General features: G+C 29.5%; 2 pseudogenes; both read right to left on the reverse strand.

Annotated features, from left to right (window-relative positions):
* Nucleotides 1-1,227: 1,227 nt before the first annotated feature.
* On the reverse strand, nucleotides 1,228-4,411 carry LOC145604420 (6,7,8-trihydroxycoumarin synthase pseudogene; annotated as a pseudogene).
* Nucleotides 4,412-8,185: 3,774 nt separating this feature from the next.
* LOC145604421 (6,7,8-trihydroxycoumarin synthase pseudogene) lies at nucleotides 8,186-10,858 on the reverse strand (annotated as a pseudogene).
* Nucleotides 10,859-13,271: the final 2,413 nt, after the last annotated feature.

The raw sequence follows: 13,271 nt of genomic DNA on the forward strand, positions 1-13,271 counted from the left end.
ATATCTAACTTAATTGTTTGCATGATATCAATTTCTATAAGCATTTAATATTTTATTACACATATTAGAAGAATAAGTAATTTACGTTAAATAGAAATTAAAAGTACAAATAATATCATTCTATTTCCCATACAGCTAGGCGAATACAAAATCCATTACAAATAATTTTTGTCCTGCCCTAAAAAAAAAAAAATAATTATTGTCCTCATTCACCAAGGTATCCACATCCAGTTAATACTCGATCACCTACCCCATCACCTATCAATCTATTACACCTGTATAATCCTTGACCATTCACTTTATTTATTTTAAAGGTTTTTACATCCACGTATAATACATGCTTCATCACCTCTTTATTTGATCAAACAGGTATCTTAATCATAACTTTAAATTGGACTTAATATATTTTAAAAAGCCTTTCTTATTATTCTTTTTTTATTTATTTTTTGAGTCAAAAGCCTTTCAATTTTTTATACAAAAAATAAATAGATAAACACAAAATGATTGTTATTAGCACCCATTAAAAAAATTAGGACTTAAAAAAAAATCTAAATTTCGTCCACTTCTTAACGGAAGAAAAAAGTTTAACATTATTTCGATATGAAGTACAAAGTATAATCTAAGGAGTTACTAACTACTTCGTTGTCTAGACTTTGAAGTCTTTTTTTACTCCATACTTTTTAAACCCAAATCATAGAATTGGCTGATCTACGTTAATAAATTAACTTAAGTAATGCAATGACACAGCTTAAATTAGACTTGATGCGATCTCGAATACTGAAATACGCGTTGTTCATGCATTAAACCACGCAAGCTAATAATTTACTTCGGTTTCTCTCTTTTGTTATATGTTTATTTTCTAACTATCAAATTTAAAAACTACATCCGTTTCTTTATATTTACGACAAATGAATTTTCAAAGTCTCACAAAAAACACCCCTTTGTCACAAATAAAAAGAAAGAAAGATAGCATATACGAAAATAGATAAGTGGAACATTTATTACAGTTTAACACAAATATTACAATAGTTATCACGTAAAACTTTAACGAGCACAAGTCGAACAAGCACGTTGCCACCAGTTCGCTATTATATGATCTAATAACAGTTCACTTTAAGTCTTTAATTTGATAACTGTGGATAGTGTATGCTACTAGCTAGTTGCATTTGGATTTTTAAAAACAGGTTGTAATCAGACTTTCTTTGCTACTAGGCAAAGTTGTTTTCCTTAATCCTTATGTGTAACGATGCCAGGGAGAACATTATTGTTGTCAATGTCTTCCTTGCTTAAACCATTAGGCAATTCCCAATCAAATGAGTATAACAAATTGGCAACCACAAGCTCAAGGCTTATGAGACTAAAATTGTAGCCAGGGCATATTCTTCTTCCACCCCCGAAAGGAACCATTGACACCACGTCACGAGCTTTTAACTCTACCGAGCTTCCCATGAACCTCTCTGGGATAAATACTTCTGGGTCTTTCCAATATTCAGGATCTCGTCCAATAGCCCATGAATTTATAATAATCGTTGTATTGGGTAAAATATCGTATCCTTCTATGTTGCAGTGTTGGAGTGTTTCGCGTGGAACAAGTAATGGGGCTAATGGATGTAGCCTGAATGTTTCCTTCACCACTGCCTTGAAATATTCAAATTTTGGGAGATCACCTTCTAATATACAACCTTTATTTTGTATCGCACTCCTTAGCTCTTCTTGTACCTTTTTCATTATATTAGGGTTCTTTATTAGCTCCACTAGTACCCAAATTACTCCGGCTGTACTCGTATTTGCACCACCGACGAAAAGATTCTACAAATATATTGAAATAAAAGTGCACATATCATTATCTTGCAGAAAAATCCTCCTATAACCTTTGCAAAAGTCAAATAATGGTACAACACAACATTTTTGTATAAACAATCATATAAAAATATTCACTACCTCCGGTTTTTATTATATGCAACTTTGGTGTAATATTTGTGAGACATAAAAAATTTCAAAGTTGCATATAATATGAACCGGAGGTAGTATAAGACAGAACTAGTAGCATGAAAAACGTACCATCATAATTGCTTTGATGTGGTTCATTGTGAGCTTAAAGGGAAAGGAAGTGTCATTCATGAGACTGAGTAGAACATCAACTATATCATCTCTCGCAGATTCAAGCTTGTTTTTGTAAAGATGATCGTTAATGATTTTCTCAAAAAGAGCATTTAAGTCTTTAAAAGTTTTCTCAAGCTTAGAGGATTGTCCTGTGAGCTTATCAAGAAAACCCCCAAAAGGTACATAATCGGTATAGTACATTGTTGTGAACGTTGTTTCAATTTCATGTAGAAGGCTATAATATTTGCTTCCAAACACATTGTCGTCGTTGTATCTGTCCATTATTCAAACAACACATATTACATCATATTTTATAATATACAAATTCTTAAATGGACCTGGTTCACATTAATTTATTGTGGACCACTAACATTAGGGACACTATAATTGTTTTATTAATTTTGTATAAAAAAAAAATCACTATATTAAAGTAAAGGTTACTATATTGAAATAAAATTCATTATGATATTATATTATAACAACTATAAGAGGTTAATTTTTTAATGAAAATTTTAATATATTGGTCAATATGAATAATAAAGGTCACTATGTTAAAATTAGGGTCATACGTCGTACTCCAAGTTTACAATAACAGTATAAGTTACACAAGTTTTAATAAAGGTTACTATGCTAAAAATAAGGTTACTATGTTAATATTAGGGTTATTATATTTAATTTAATGTCAGTTGCGTGTATGTAAAACTCTCGTCCACAATAATACGCAAGATTTTCTATCTATAGTAAGGAGAGGCATCAGAATGTAATGGAAAAAAAAAAAGTAAATTTTATCAGAAATCACCTTTCGAATTTGAAATTTTGTTAAAAATTACAGAATTGTTTTTTTTTTTTTTTTTTAAAGGTCATCACCTTTAGCCAAATTCTGCTATTTAATTTGTCTCACAATTTGTAGCGCGGAATTCTCTTAACCCCTGGTAGATTTTTGTCGATGGGTATCGGAGGTGGTTTTGAAGGTAATTGGTGTGGGACTTAGGGTGTGTATTGGTGGTGAAGGCCTGTGTTTGGGTGGTTTTGAGAAAGTTCATTGTTTGAGTTTAAGAGAGTTAGTTTTGTAGGGCACAACCAGTTGTGGTTTTTTTTTTTTTTTTTAGCTTGTATCATTGTATGTGCCTCGCATAGTCGCATGTGGGTGGTCAATGCATGAGAATGGAAGTCAATGCTGGAATACAATATATGGGGCTATTTCCTAATAAAATTTCTAAATTGTATTAGACTGTATGTATACCTTCATCTCTAAATCATACGTAGTACCTATTCAGAATTTTATTGAATCAAATGCAAATACAAGACAATAAGCTTACGATTATTATCTACTATCTCCGTTAAATGTTATGTGCAACTTTGGGTATTATTTGTGAGATATAAAATATTCCAAAGTTGCACAAAACATTTAACGGAGGTAGTATAAAGTTTCGAATTCTAATCAAAAGAGTCAACAAGACAAATATCTTGATTCCTCTTCTCCGGAAATTCCTCATCTTGTTGATTATGTATGAGTGTTGATACAATGATACCAAGTGAAAATAATAATAATAATGCTTTATTCATCTTATTTATACTATATATTTATGATTAAGACACTAAACTCAGAGTGATCATGCAAAGATATATACGTAGTTTGACACATACGTACCTATTGTTGAAAGGGGTTTTATTTAAAGAAAAGGTAAGAAAAAATAAACATTATTAGAAACTAGATAAATAGAGAAGAAAAAATAAACCTCTTTCCAAAAGTGATCCTCCCGGAAATCGAGCTAGCACATTTGAGAACCAATTGGCTCAAATTGACAATTTTTGAAGCAGAAGATAAAGAAGAAATCTCTTGAATCAACCTTGAGACTTCTTCATGTCGCATTGGAGCGAACGACTCGACTTTCTTAGAGCCTAAGAGATGAACAATTACTACCTTCTTCATTTCTCTTATATAATCACTATATGGACCAAAAGCTATGTCTAACCCATTGTAACTCAACCTTTGTGTTCCGGCCATTATTGGTCTATTACAAAAGTTCTTATCTTGTATTTGGAAGACCTCTTTGGCTAGCTTCGCCGATTGAATCACAACCATAGGTTTACTCATCAACCGGAGCGCGATGATTGGGCCGTAGATCTTGCCTAACTTGGAGTAGTATTCATGAGTATTCGAGGATTCAAATTGGTGGAGGTTTCCAATTAAGGGAAGCCCTTTTGGTCCAGGTGGAGGGCAAAATGGTTGTTTCTTACTATTTTTGGAAACAATTGCAAGAAAGATAACAGAAAGAGTTGCTAAAAGAAGGAAGATGAAAATCATTTTGTTGTAGGGTTTTTTTTTGGATGCTAGTAGTTGTTCTTGTCTTTATCATGTAATTAAGCAAGACTATTTATAGTATTATTCATAGTGCTTAGCAAGTAACATTGTTTTTAATAGATCCTACTTGCCATTTTATTTAACACAAGATCATAATTATTGCCATTTAATAACTCTATATATCCAAATTTTAATTCGCTATATAATACGGTAGCTAGTTGATTAAAGAAAATATATTTCATATTTGTCGTATGTACAGTGATTCAAAACTCTTTATGAAGGTTGTACCTATGATGCATGAACTTGATTATTCATGGGAGTATAGGACTATGCCAGGGGTGCGTTTTAATGCCAGCATTTCATTGATTAATACCAAAAAAAGAAAAAAAAAATTGAAAATGTAACGAATGTTAATTACGTACACTAATTTGTGTGTGATTTTGTCATGCATTCTTAAATTAATACTTCGTACCAAATAAGAAAAGATCTTAAATGCTTATTCATAACCCTAAAGGCTACATATCCAATATTACCGTGCATGGTCATAAACTCGTAATCTACTTTATTTAGATCCACAATACATTTAATTATGTTGCTACACATCAAGTCCAACAAAAATCATTAGAGCATTCACAATGGTTGCATTAAAGAACCTACTTGCTTGCAATTTAATTTATAAATGCTAGCCATTGTAGATCAGAGCTACATGGGTTATAGCTAAGGCCAATAGAGCTAATAAGTACTTTTACTCCACCCTGTGTGTGTGCTCGTGTGTGCGCGCGCGAGCGTGTGTGTTGATTTGTTTAATATTTTTTATGTATTTGTTTTTTATTTTATTTTTTGTGATTTATTTATTATAAAGGAAGTAGCTTGTCATTGTAAAGGTTGTAGCTTCTTTTTATGTATTTGTTTTTTATTTTATTTTTTTGTGATTTATTTATCATAAAGGAAGTACTTTGTCATTGTAAAGGTTGTAGCTTAAATTATGTAGCTTGGGGAATAATGGTGTTGCAACACAATGGGCCAGTTCACTTCAGCTCAATTTCAATTTAGTTCAGCTTAGTTCAACTCCAATCAATTCAGTTCAGATCCAATCAATTCAGTTCAGTTCAGCTCCTAATTTCCTTCTCTCATAAAATGTTCAGTTCAACATCAATCAGTTAATTAGTTCAGCTCCAATCAGTTTAGTTCAGTTCAGTTGAGCTCCTAATTTCCTTCTCTCATAATAATTCAGTTTAACTCCAATCAGTTCAGTTTAGCATCAATTCAGTTTAGCTCCAATCAGTTCAGTTTAGTTCAGATCAGTACAGTTCAGCTCAATTCAATAAATGTGAACAAACCCAAAAATATATGTACAATTGTACATGTAGGTAGCCATCGTAGATGCTCAACAAATTACTCCTTGTAAAATTTCTTGTACTGATTATGCGTGACTAGTTGACTCTTAACTACATCTACTCGTTGTACTCATGCGCCAGTAACCCCGGATAATACGGAGCATCAAGTATGTAGACGATATTTGGTGAATGATTGAATGATGATGCTGTCTTCATTGACTACTAATGACGTTAGTGTTTTTACGTTGCTGACGTATGCTTGCACACCTCAATATTCTTGACTCTATTTTACCAGCTGTATACTTGTTTATACATCCAGATCAACATACAATAATGACTATTCGTAATATAATTTTGTGATTAGGGCTACACAATTGTCCAAAAAGGCTAAAATAGGCAACAACAAGGCGTTAATCATGCTTGACACCAACAAGGCAACAACTGACAGGGATTACCCCCTGGCATATCTCTATTGTCTAATAGATAAAAATAAATTAATGAATAAATACTCCTCAACAAAAATCACAAAAAGTGATATTTATAGTCTATTATAAGAACTTCGTTAAATGATTATGTAGTTTAATAGTTACATTTTTATTGCTATATATTTATATATAGCATAAAAATAGACATTGATTTTGTCAAATAATTATAGACATTGGACAATGTATAGGTGAGGGTGAGTAGAAAATGGCCTGCCATGGGGTATATTCCTATTAAAACAATAAAAAATATAAAAAACTTAAAATATATTCTTGAGTTAACGCCAGAAAATATAAAAAACTTAAAATATATTCTTGAGTTAACGCCAGAAATACAAAATATTTACCTATAAATATTAGTATTAGGTAGTTTCTTACAACATTTTTAACAATTAGGTTGTTTCTGACAAAATATACTAGCTATATTACCCTCATAAAATTTATCGCATTACTTATTTACATTAAAATCTTATCAAATTTAATAAAGTTACCCCATACAACATTACAAGTTATCCCAAATTGGGTAATTAAATTAATAGTTAACTTAAATTTGTTCTTTTGATGTACACTATTATAAATGTAAATTGTGTGTACCCGAAAGTTTTTGTTAAACCTTAAATCAACTGGTTGATTATCCACTGGCCACCTATCATAGAATTAATAATATTGAGCCGAGTATAATTTTAGCTAGTAATCTAAACTTTTTGATAGAATATATATAAATCGCGGTCGATTTTGGGCTTCAACCATCAGCTTAAACTTTTGGTTGAGTTGGTCTTTTAACATGGTATCAGAACCATCGTGACATAAAGGCCACGTGTTCAAATCATCTTCAACACCCAAGGGCTCTCATGTGAGGGGATATGATAGAATACATAACTTGATCTTGGGCTATAAAAAATAATTCATAACTAAATTATGAAAATATAAATAAATAAATGGATAAATTTTTAAAATAAGAAAAACATTAACATTTTTAATTAATTTTGACATAAAAAATAAATCAAAAATCAACCAATAAAAATTAGTATAATGGTTGTCATTTTAAGGAGTGAATTTTCACATATTCAAATATCTAAAAAGTTTATGAATAATCTAATTAAACATGCAAGCATTTTTAGTAACTTTTCAATAATACACTTAAAGTATTTATATCCCCATTTACACTTTGCTAATGTTTAATTTATTTATCACCACCCGGCCCATTTATGCATAATAATCATGAGTAACTTTCTATAAACATTATCAACGACCTCAATAAATATAAAGACGTTAATCACGTCATTAATTGCATTTACATAATAAGTATAAATCAATACAAGTTCAACACAATTACAATTAATAATTATGACTGTTGTATCGTTATTGTGCAAAATGTAGTACGTAACAATACACTGATCCATCCTTATTACATATCCTTAAGACCTTAACCATGGAATTAATACTAAGCATGACATAATTCATGCTTATTTAATATTGATTATGACTTGATGGGTATTATATTTTTGTAGAATGATACTAAATGGATATTGTCAATTTTCATCTGTATGCTTTAATTTGTGAAAATTATATAGTGATCGTTTGAAATATGACTACCATAATATTTTAATGACTATACAGTTCATAATTAACGTATTTTTATCCAACTAATTAATTATATTACTCTATTTTTGCTATAAAATATTATTATCAATATTTTTTTAATTTATCAAACTTTTAGTTTTATTTATGTAATTTTTACTCTTATTTTTATAGTTTCTTGAAAAATATTTATTTTATGTTGGATTAAAATTTTCAAAAAATATATTTGCACTATAGAAATTAGAATACTAATTGTGTCCAATTTATAGTGTGAAAAATGGATCGCTCATATTGTTTATCATTAAAATAATAAGATAGTCATATTTCAAACGACCGTTATAGAATATAATAAATTGGAATTTGTAAGCATGTTTCTATTATTGGAATTTCTTTGCTACCAAGCAAAGATGTTTTTCCTTGTGCATAATGAGACCAGGAAGAACATTGTTGTTGTCAATATCTTCCTTGTTTAAACCATTTGGTAATTCCCAATCAAAAGAATATAACAAATTGGCTAGCACAAGTTCAAGGTTTGCAAGACCAAAATCATATGCAGGGCACATTCTTCTTCCTCCTCCAAAAGGAATCATTGACATCACATCGCGCCCTTTTAATTCCACTGAACTCCCAATAAACCTCTCCGGCATGAACATTTCCGGATCCTTCCAATATTTTGGATCTCGTCGAATAGCCCATGCATTTATAATTATCGTAGTATTGGGTAAAATATCATACCCATCTATGATGCTTTTTTGGCTTGTTTCACGTGGAACCAATAATGGGGCTGGTGGATGTAACCTAAATGTTTCCTTCACTACTGCTTTAAAGTATTCAAGCTTTGGGAGATCCCTTTCCAATATACAACCTTGATTTTCTACCACGCTTCTGAGCTCTTCTTGTACTTTTTGCATTGTTATAGGGTTCTTTATTAGCTCTGTAAGTGCCCAAATTATCCCAGCTGTTGTGGTATTTGCTCCTCCAACAAAAAGATTCTGCACAAATATTGGAATAACATTATAAATATAATCATCATATGAAAAAAAAAAACGCCTCAACAATTGCAAATGCCAACTGAAAAATACACAAGGGTTTCTAGACAATTAGATCGAAATAACAATGACAATTAACTATTTTTTAAAATTTTAAACCCTTCTAATTTTCGGTTGGATATGAGAGCATTGTACTATCATATTGAAGTTGAAGTTATGGCTGGGGAAAGCATAAAGAACTTTTAGGAACAGACGGAACTAATATATTATATTGTTGTAGTTTACATCTTTAGCAATTATGAAATGAAACTTTACTTTAGTGAATATAAAGGTCTGTTCTGATTCACTGAACTGAATAGAGCTGAAATGAATTGTTTATGAGGGAAGGAAATTAGGAACTGAATTAAACTGAACTAATTGGAGCTGAACTGAACTGAAATTAAGCTGAAGAGAACATGCCCTAAGACTTTTTTTTTCTTTAATTAGGAAAAGTGAATATATATATATATATATATATATATATATATATATGTATATATATATATATATATATGACCATCATATTAAAAACTCCAAAAATTTCGTAAAACAACAAAATCATGCAACTTTAATGCATTTGTTTTATTGTCAAAAAAAAAAAAAAAAAAATCATGCATTCTCCACTTTTGAGTGCCCACTTTTGAGTTGAAATATTTTGACTTTCAACTCACGCTTAATAGCTTGCTATACCAAGGTTATGTTATTTTACTGCATATATAACTAATATTACTTTATAATTTTTATATTTAAAAGGGACCGAGAGAGTATATCATTGGTATCGTGAAAAACCTACCATCAAAATTGCTTTGACATGGTTCATAGTGAGCTTAAATGGAAAGGAAGTGTCATTCATGAGGCGGAGTAGAACATCAACAACATCATTTCGGTCAGATCGAAGCATGTCTGTGTTAAGATGTTCGTTAATAATTTTCTCAAAAATTGCATCTAACTCCTTAAAGGTCTTCTCAAGCTTAGAGGATTGTCCACTTTGTCTATCAAGCAAACCCCCAAAAGGAAAATGATCACTAAAGAAGAAGCCTATGAACATTGCTTCAGCTTCATGTAGAAGGCTAAAGTATCTGCTTCCTAACACATCTTCATCGTCATATCTGTGCATTCAAACAAAATTAAATAGTATTAATCACGGAGTTATATTAGAATATGAATTGAATCGATCTGTAAGACTGTAAGCTCCTTTGAACGACCATTACGGGGTTTCACTTTACTTTGCTTTAACACTTCACTTTTATCATTATTAGTTAATTATATACGGAGTATAAAGAAAAACACATTTAAGTTGATTCTTGTTAAATAGATATGTCTCAAATTAAATATAAAACATCTATATAAACCGAAGAAACTTTTATATTTAAAAAGGGATGACATAAGTTATATATATACACCCTATAGTACGTACATGCAAACATGTACACAAACAAAACGTACGTACCTCTTGCCGAAAGTTATCCTGCCGGAATTTGAGCTAGCAAAACTAAGAACCAATTTGCTCAAATTGACGACTTTAGAAGCAGCAGATAGAGAGGAAACCTTTAGAATCAACCTAGAGACTTCTTCTTGTCGAATTGGAGCGAACGACTCAACTTTCTTAGAGCTTAAAAGATGAACATTTAGTATCTTTTTCATTTCTCTCAAATACTCACTATATGGACTAAGGGCTATGTCTAACCCACCGTAACTTAGTCTTTTTTCTCCGGCTAATAATGGTCTATTACATAAGTTCTTATCATCTGTTTGCAAGACCTCTTTGGCCAACCTCGCCGATTGAATCACAACCATAGGTTTACTCATCAATCGAAGCGCGATGATTGGGCCATAGATCTTGCCTAACTTGGAATAGTAGACATGAGTGTTTGAGGATTCAAATTGGTGAAGGTTTCCTATTAAGGGAAGCCCTTTTGGCCCAGGAGGAGGGCGAAATCGTCCATTTTTATTATTTGAGGAAAGAATTACTGCAAGAAAGATAATAGAGAAAACTGCTAGAAGAAGGAAGAAGATTATCATTTTGTTGTATGAGAATCGTCCATAGGTTTATTATTATTTTTTTTTTCTTGGCTAATTATTTGTGGTCTTTACCATGCAACTACGAAAGACTATTTATAGTAAAATGTAACATGAATTTAATATATATATTGTCGATCATATATGCCATTTTTCATCTATGTGGTATAGTTTGATTGGTTACATATGAAGTAATTGCCAACTTGTAGTATAGTTACTCGATTAACAAATTAAAGTCTTGTTAGACTCCAATTTATTATTCTTTTTGTTTGGACAAATCTAACTGGGTGAATATTCATCTCCAAAAATAGAAATGTTATTGCAGTTCATCTCCAAAAGTATATGACGATATATGAAAATCATTGTGATTTTATACTAATTTTCATTTCAATTATTATAAAATGACATTTTAGTATAAAATTGACGTATTGCTAAATTACTAATTTAAATGGCATAAAAATGACATATTACGAGTACTAAATTTAAATTTAATTGTCAATTTATTGTCATAAATTTATTTGTCATAAACTTTTATGACATAAAGTGACATATAATTTTTATACAATATAATTTTTTGTCATTATGACATAAAGTGACACATAATTTTTATACAAAATAATTTTTTGTCATTTTATGTTATAAAATTTTATGACATAAAACTTTTATGGCATAGAAATAAATGACACATTACTAATTTTTATACTATAAATGACATAAAATACTATAAAAATGTTATGTCATTTAGTAGTATGTTATTTTATGGCATAAATTACGACATAAATTGACATATTACTAGATGACATAAATTTTTATGACATAAAATGACATATTTCTAAGTTTAAATTTAATGTCATTTATACTAGTGCTATATACAAATTTTATGTCATTTTATACTATAAATGACATAATAAAGTGACATATTACTAAATGACAAAAAAAATTTATGACATAAAATTTCATATTCCTAAATTAAAATTTTATATCATTTTATACCATAAAATTTATATGTCATAAAAATTTCTATGGACATAAAATTTTTATACTATAAATTGACATGATACTATAAATTTTATGTCTAAAAAAATTTGAAAAATTGTATGTTATAAAAATTTATATGACATAAAAATTGATATGTTGCATGTGATTTTACGATGTTTTATGTCATTCAAATCTAAAATTTAAATTAACAAAATGATATAAAATTAGTAATATGTAATTTTGTACGTATAAAAAATTAAGATTTAGTAATATGTCATTTTATACTAATTTTGTAATATGTCATTTATATTAGTAAAAAATAAATAAAAAAAAAATATTTCAAAAAAAAAATCAAGGTTATTTAAATTATTTAAAATTAAATAGTATAAAATCACAATAATTCAAAATTCAACCAATATACAATTAATAGTAGTCATTTTAAGAATGTGTAATATATATAATTTTAGATAAATATATCAATTAAAATAAATACCTCGCTCTAACAAACAAAAGAATGTTGCTTTAAAAGGAGTAATCATTTAGTGATTAAAGGTCAACAAAAATAAGATAGGTTTAATTTTAATTTTTATTCAATTATGTACTTCCAACAAAATATGATAATAATATTTGTATTTAATGACAAATAATTTATGATAAACCTACACTAATAAACTTTAAGGGACTAAGAGAATTAGATAAAATAGTTCAGTTTACTTAGGGTCTGCTTCGATTTACAAAAAATAACTTAACTGAATTCAACTTATTGGGGCTAAACTCAACTAACCTGATTAGAGCTGAAATGAATTGTTTATTATAGAAGGAAATTGAGAACTGAACTGATTATAGTTGAACTGAACTGAATTGAACTGAAATTAAGCTTAACTGAACAGACCCTTACATTGTGTATTAGTTTTAGATCTTTTAACATTCAATAATAATATTAAAACAAAGATTAATTATCTTCTTTTGGTGTTAAAACTACTCCATAAATTATCTTAAGAGTAATACTAGTAATTTAGATTTTACTCATTAAGGACATGACATATAGCCATGTAGGTAGGTCTTAGTTTTCACTTGAAGTCTTCACCAATCTTTTTTAATGTCGCATCTGAAAATAAATACCGTATAAAAATTAAAATATACTCCCTCCGTCTTTAAATACTCCCTCCGTCCCAAAAAGAACGACCCATTTGGCCAAAATTTTGTCCCAAAAAGAATGACCCATTTGCATTCAAACATCCACCAATTTGCTACAATATTTGTGCAAAATTAGCTTCCCCATATAAAAATTTGATTTTCCATGTTATTTTATTACTTTCTCTCTCTATTTTTTTACAAACCCCATGTAAATTTATCTTTCCAATATACTTTTATTTCTTTTTACTTAACTTTCTTAATACCCGCGCAATCAACCCAAATAGATCGTTCTTTTTTGGAC

The sequence above is a fragment of the Chenopodium album genome, chromosome 22, assembly GCF_948465745.1.
Source record: "Chenopodium album chromosome 22, dcCheAlbu1.1, whole genome shotgun sequence".
Lineage (NCBI taxonomy): Eukaryota > Viridiplantae > Streptophyta > Magnoliopsida > Caryophyllales > Amaranthaceae > Chenopodium > Chenopodium album.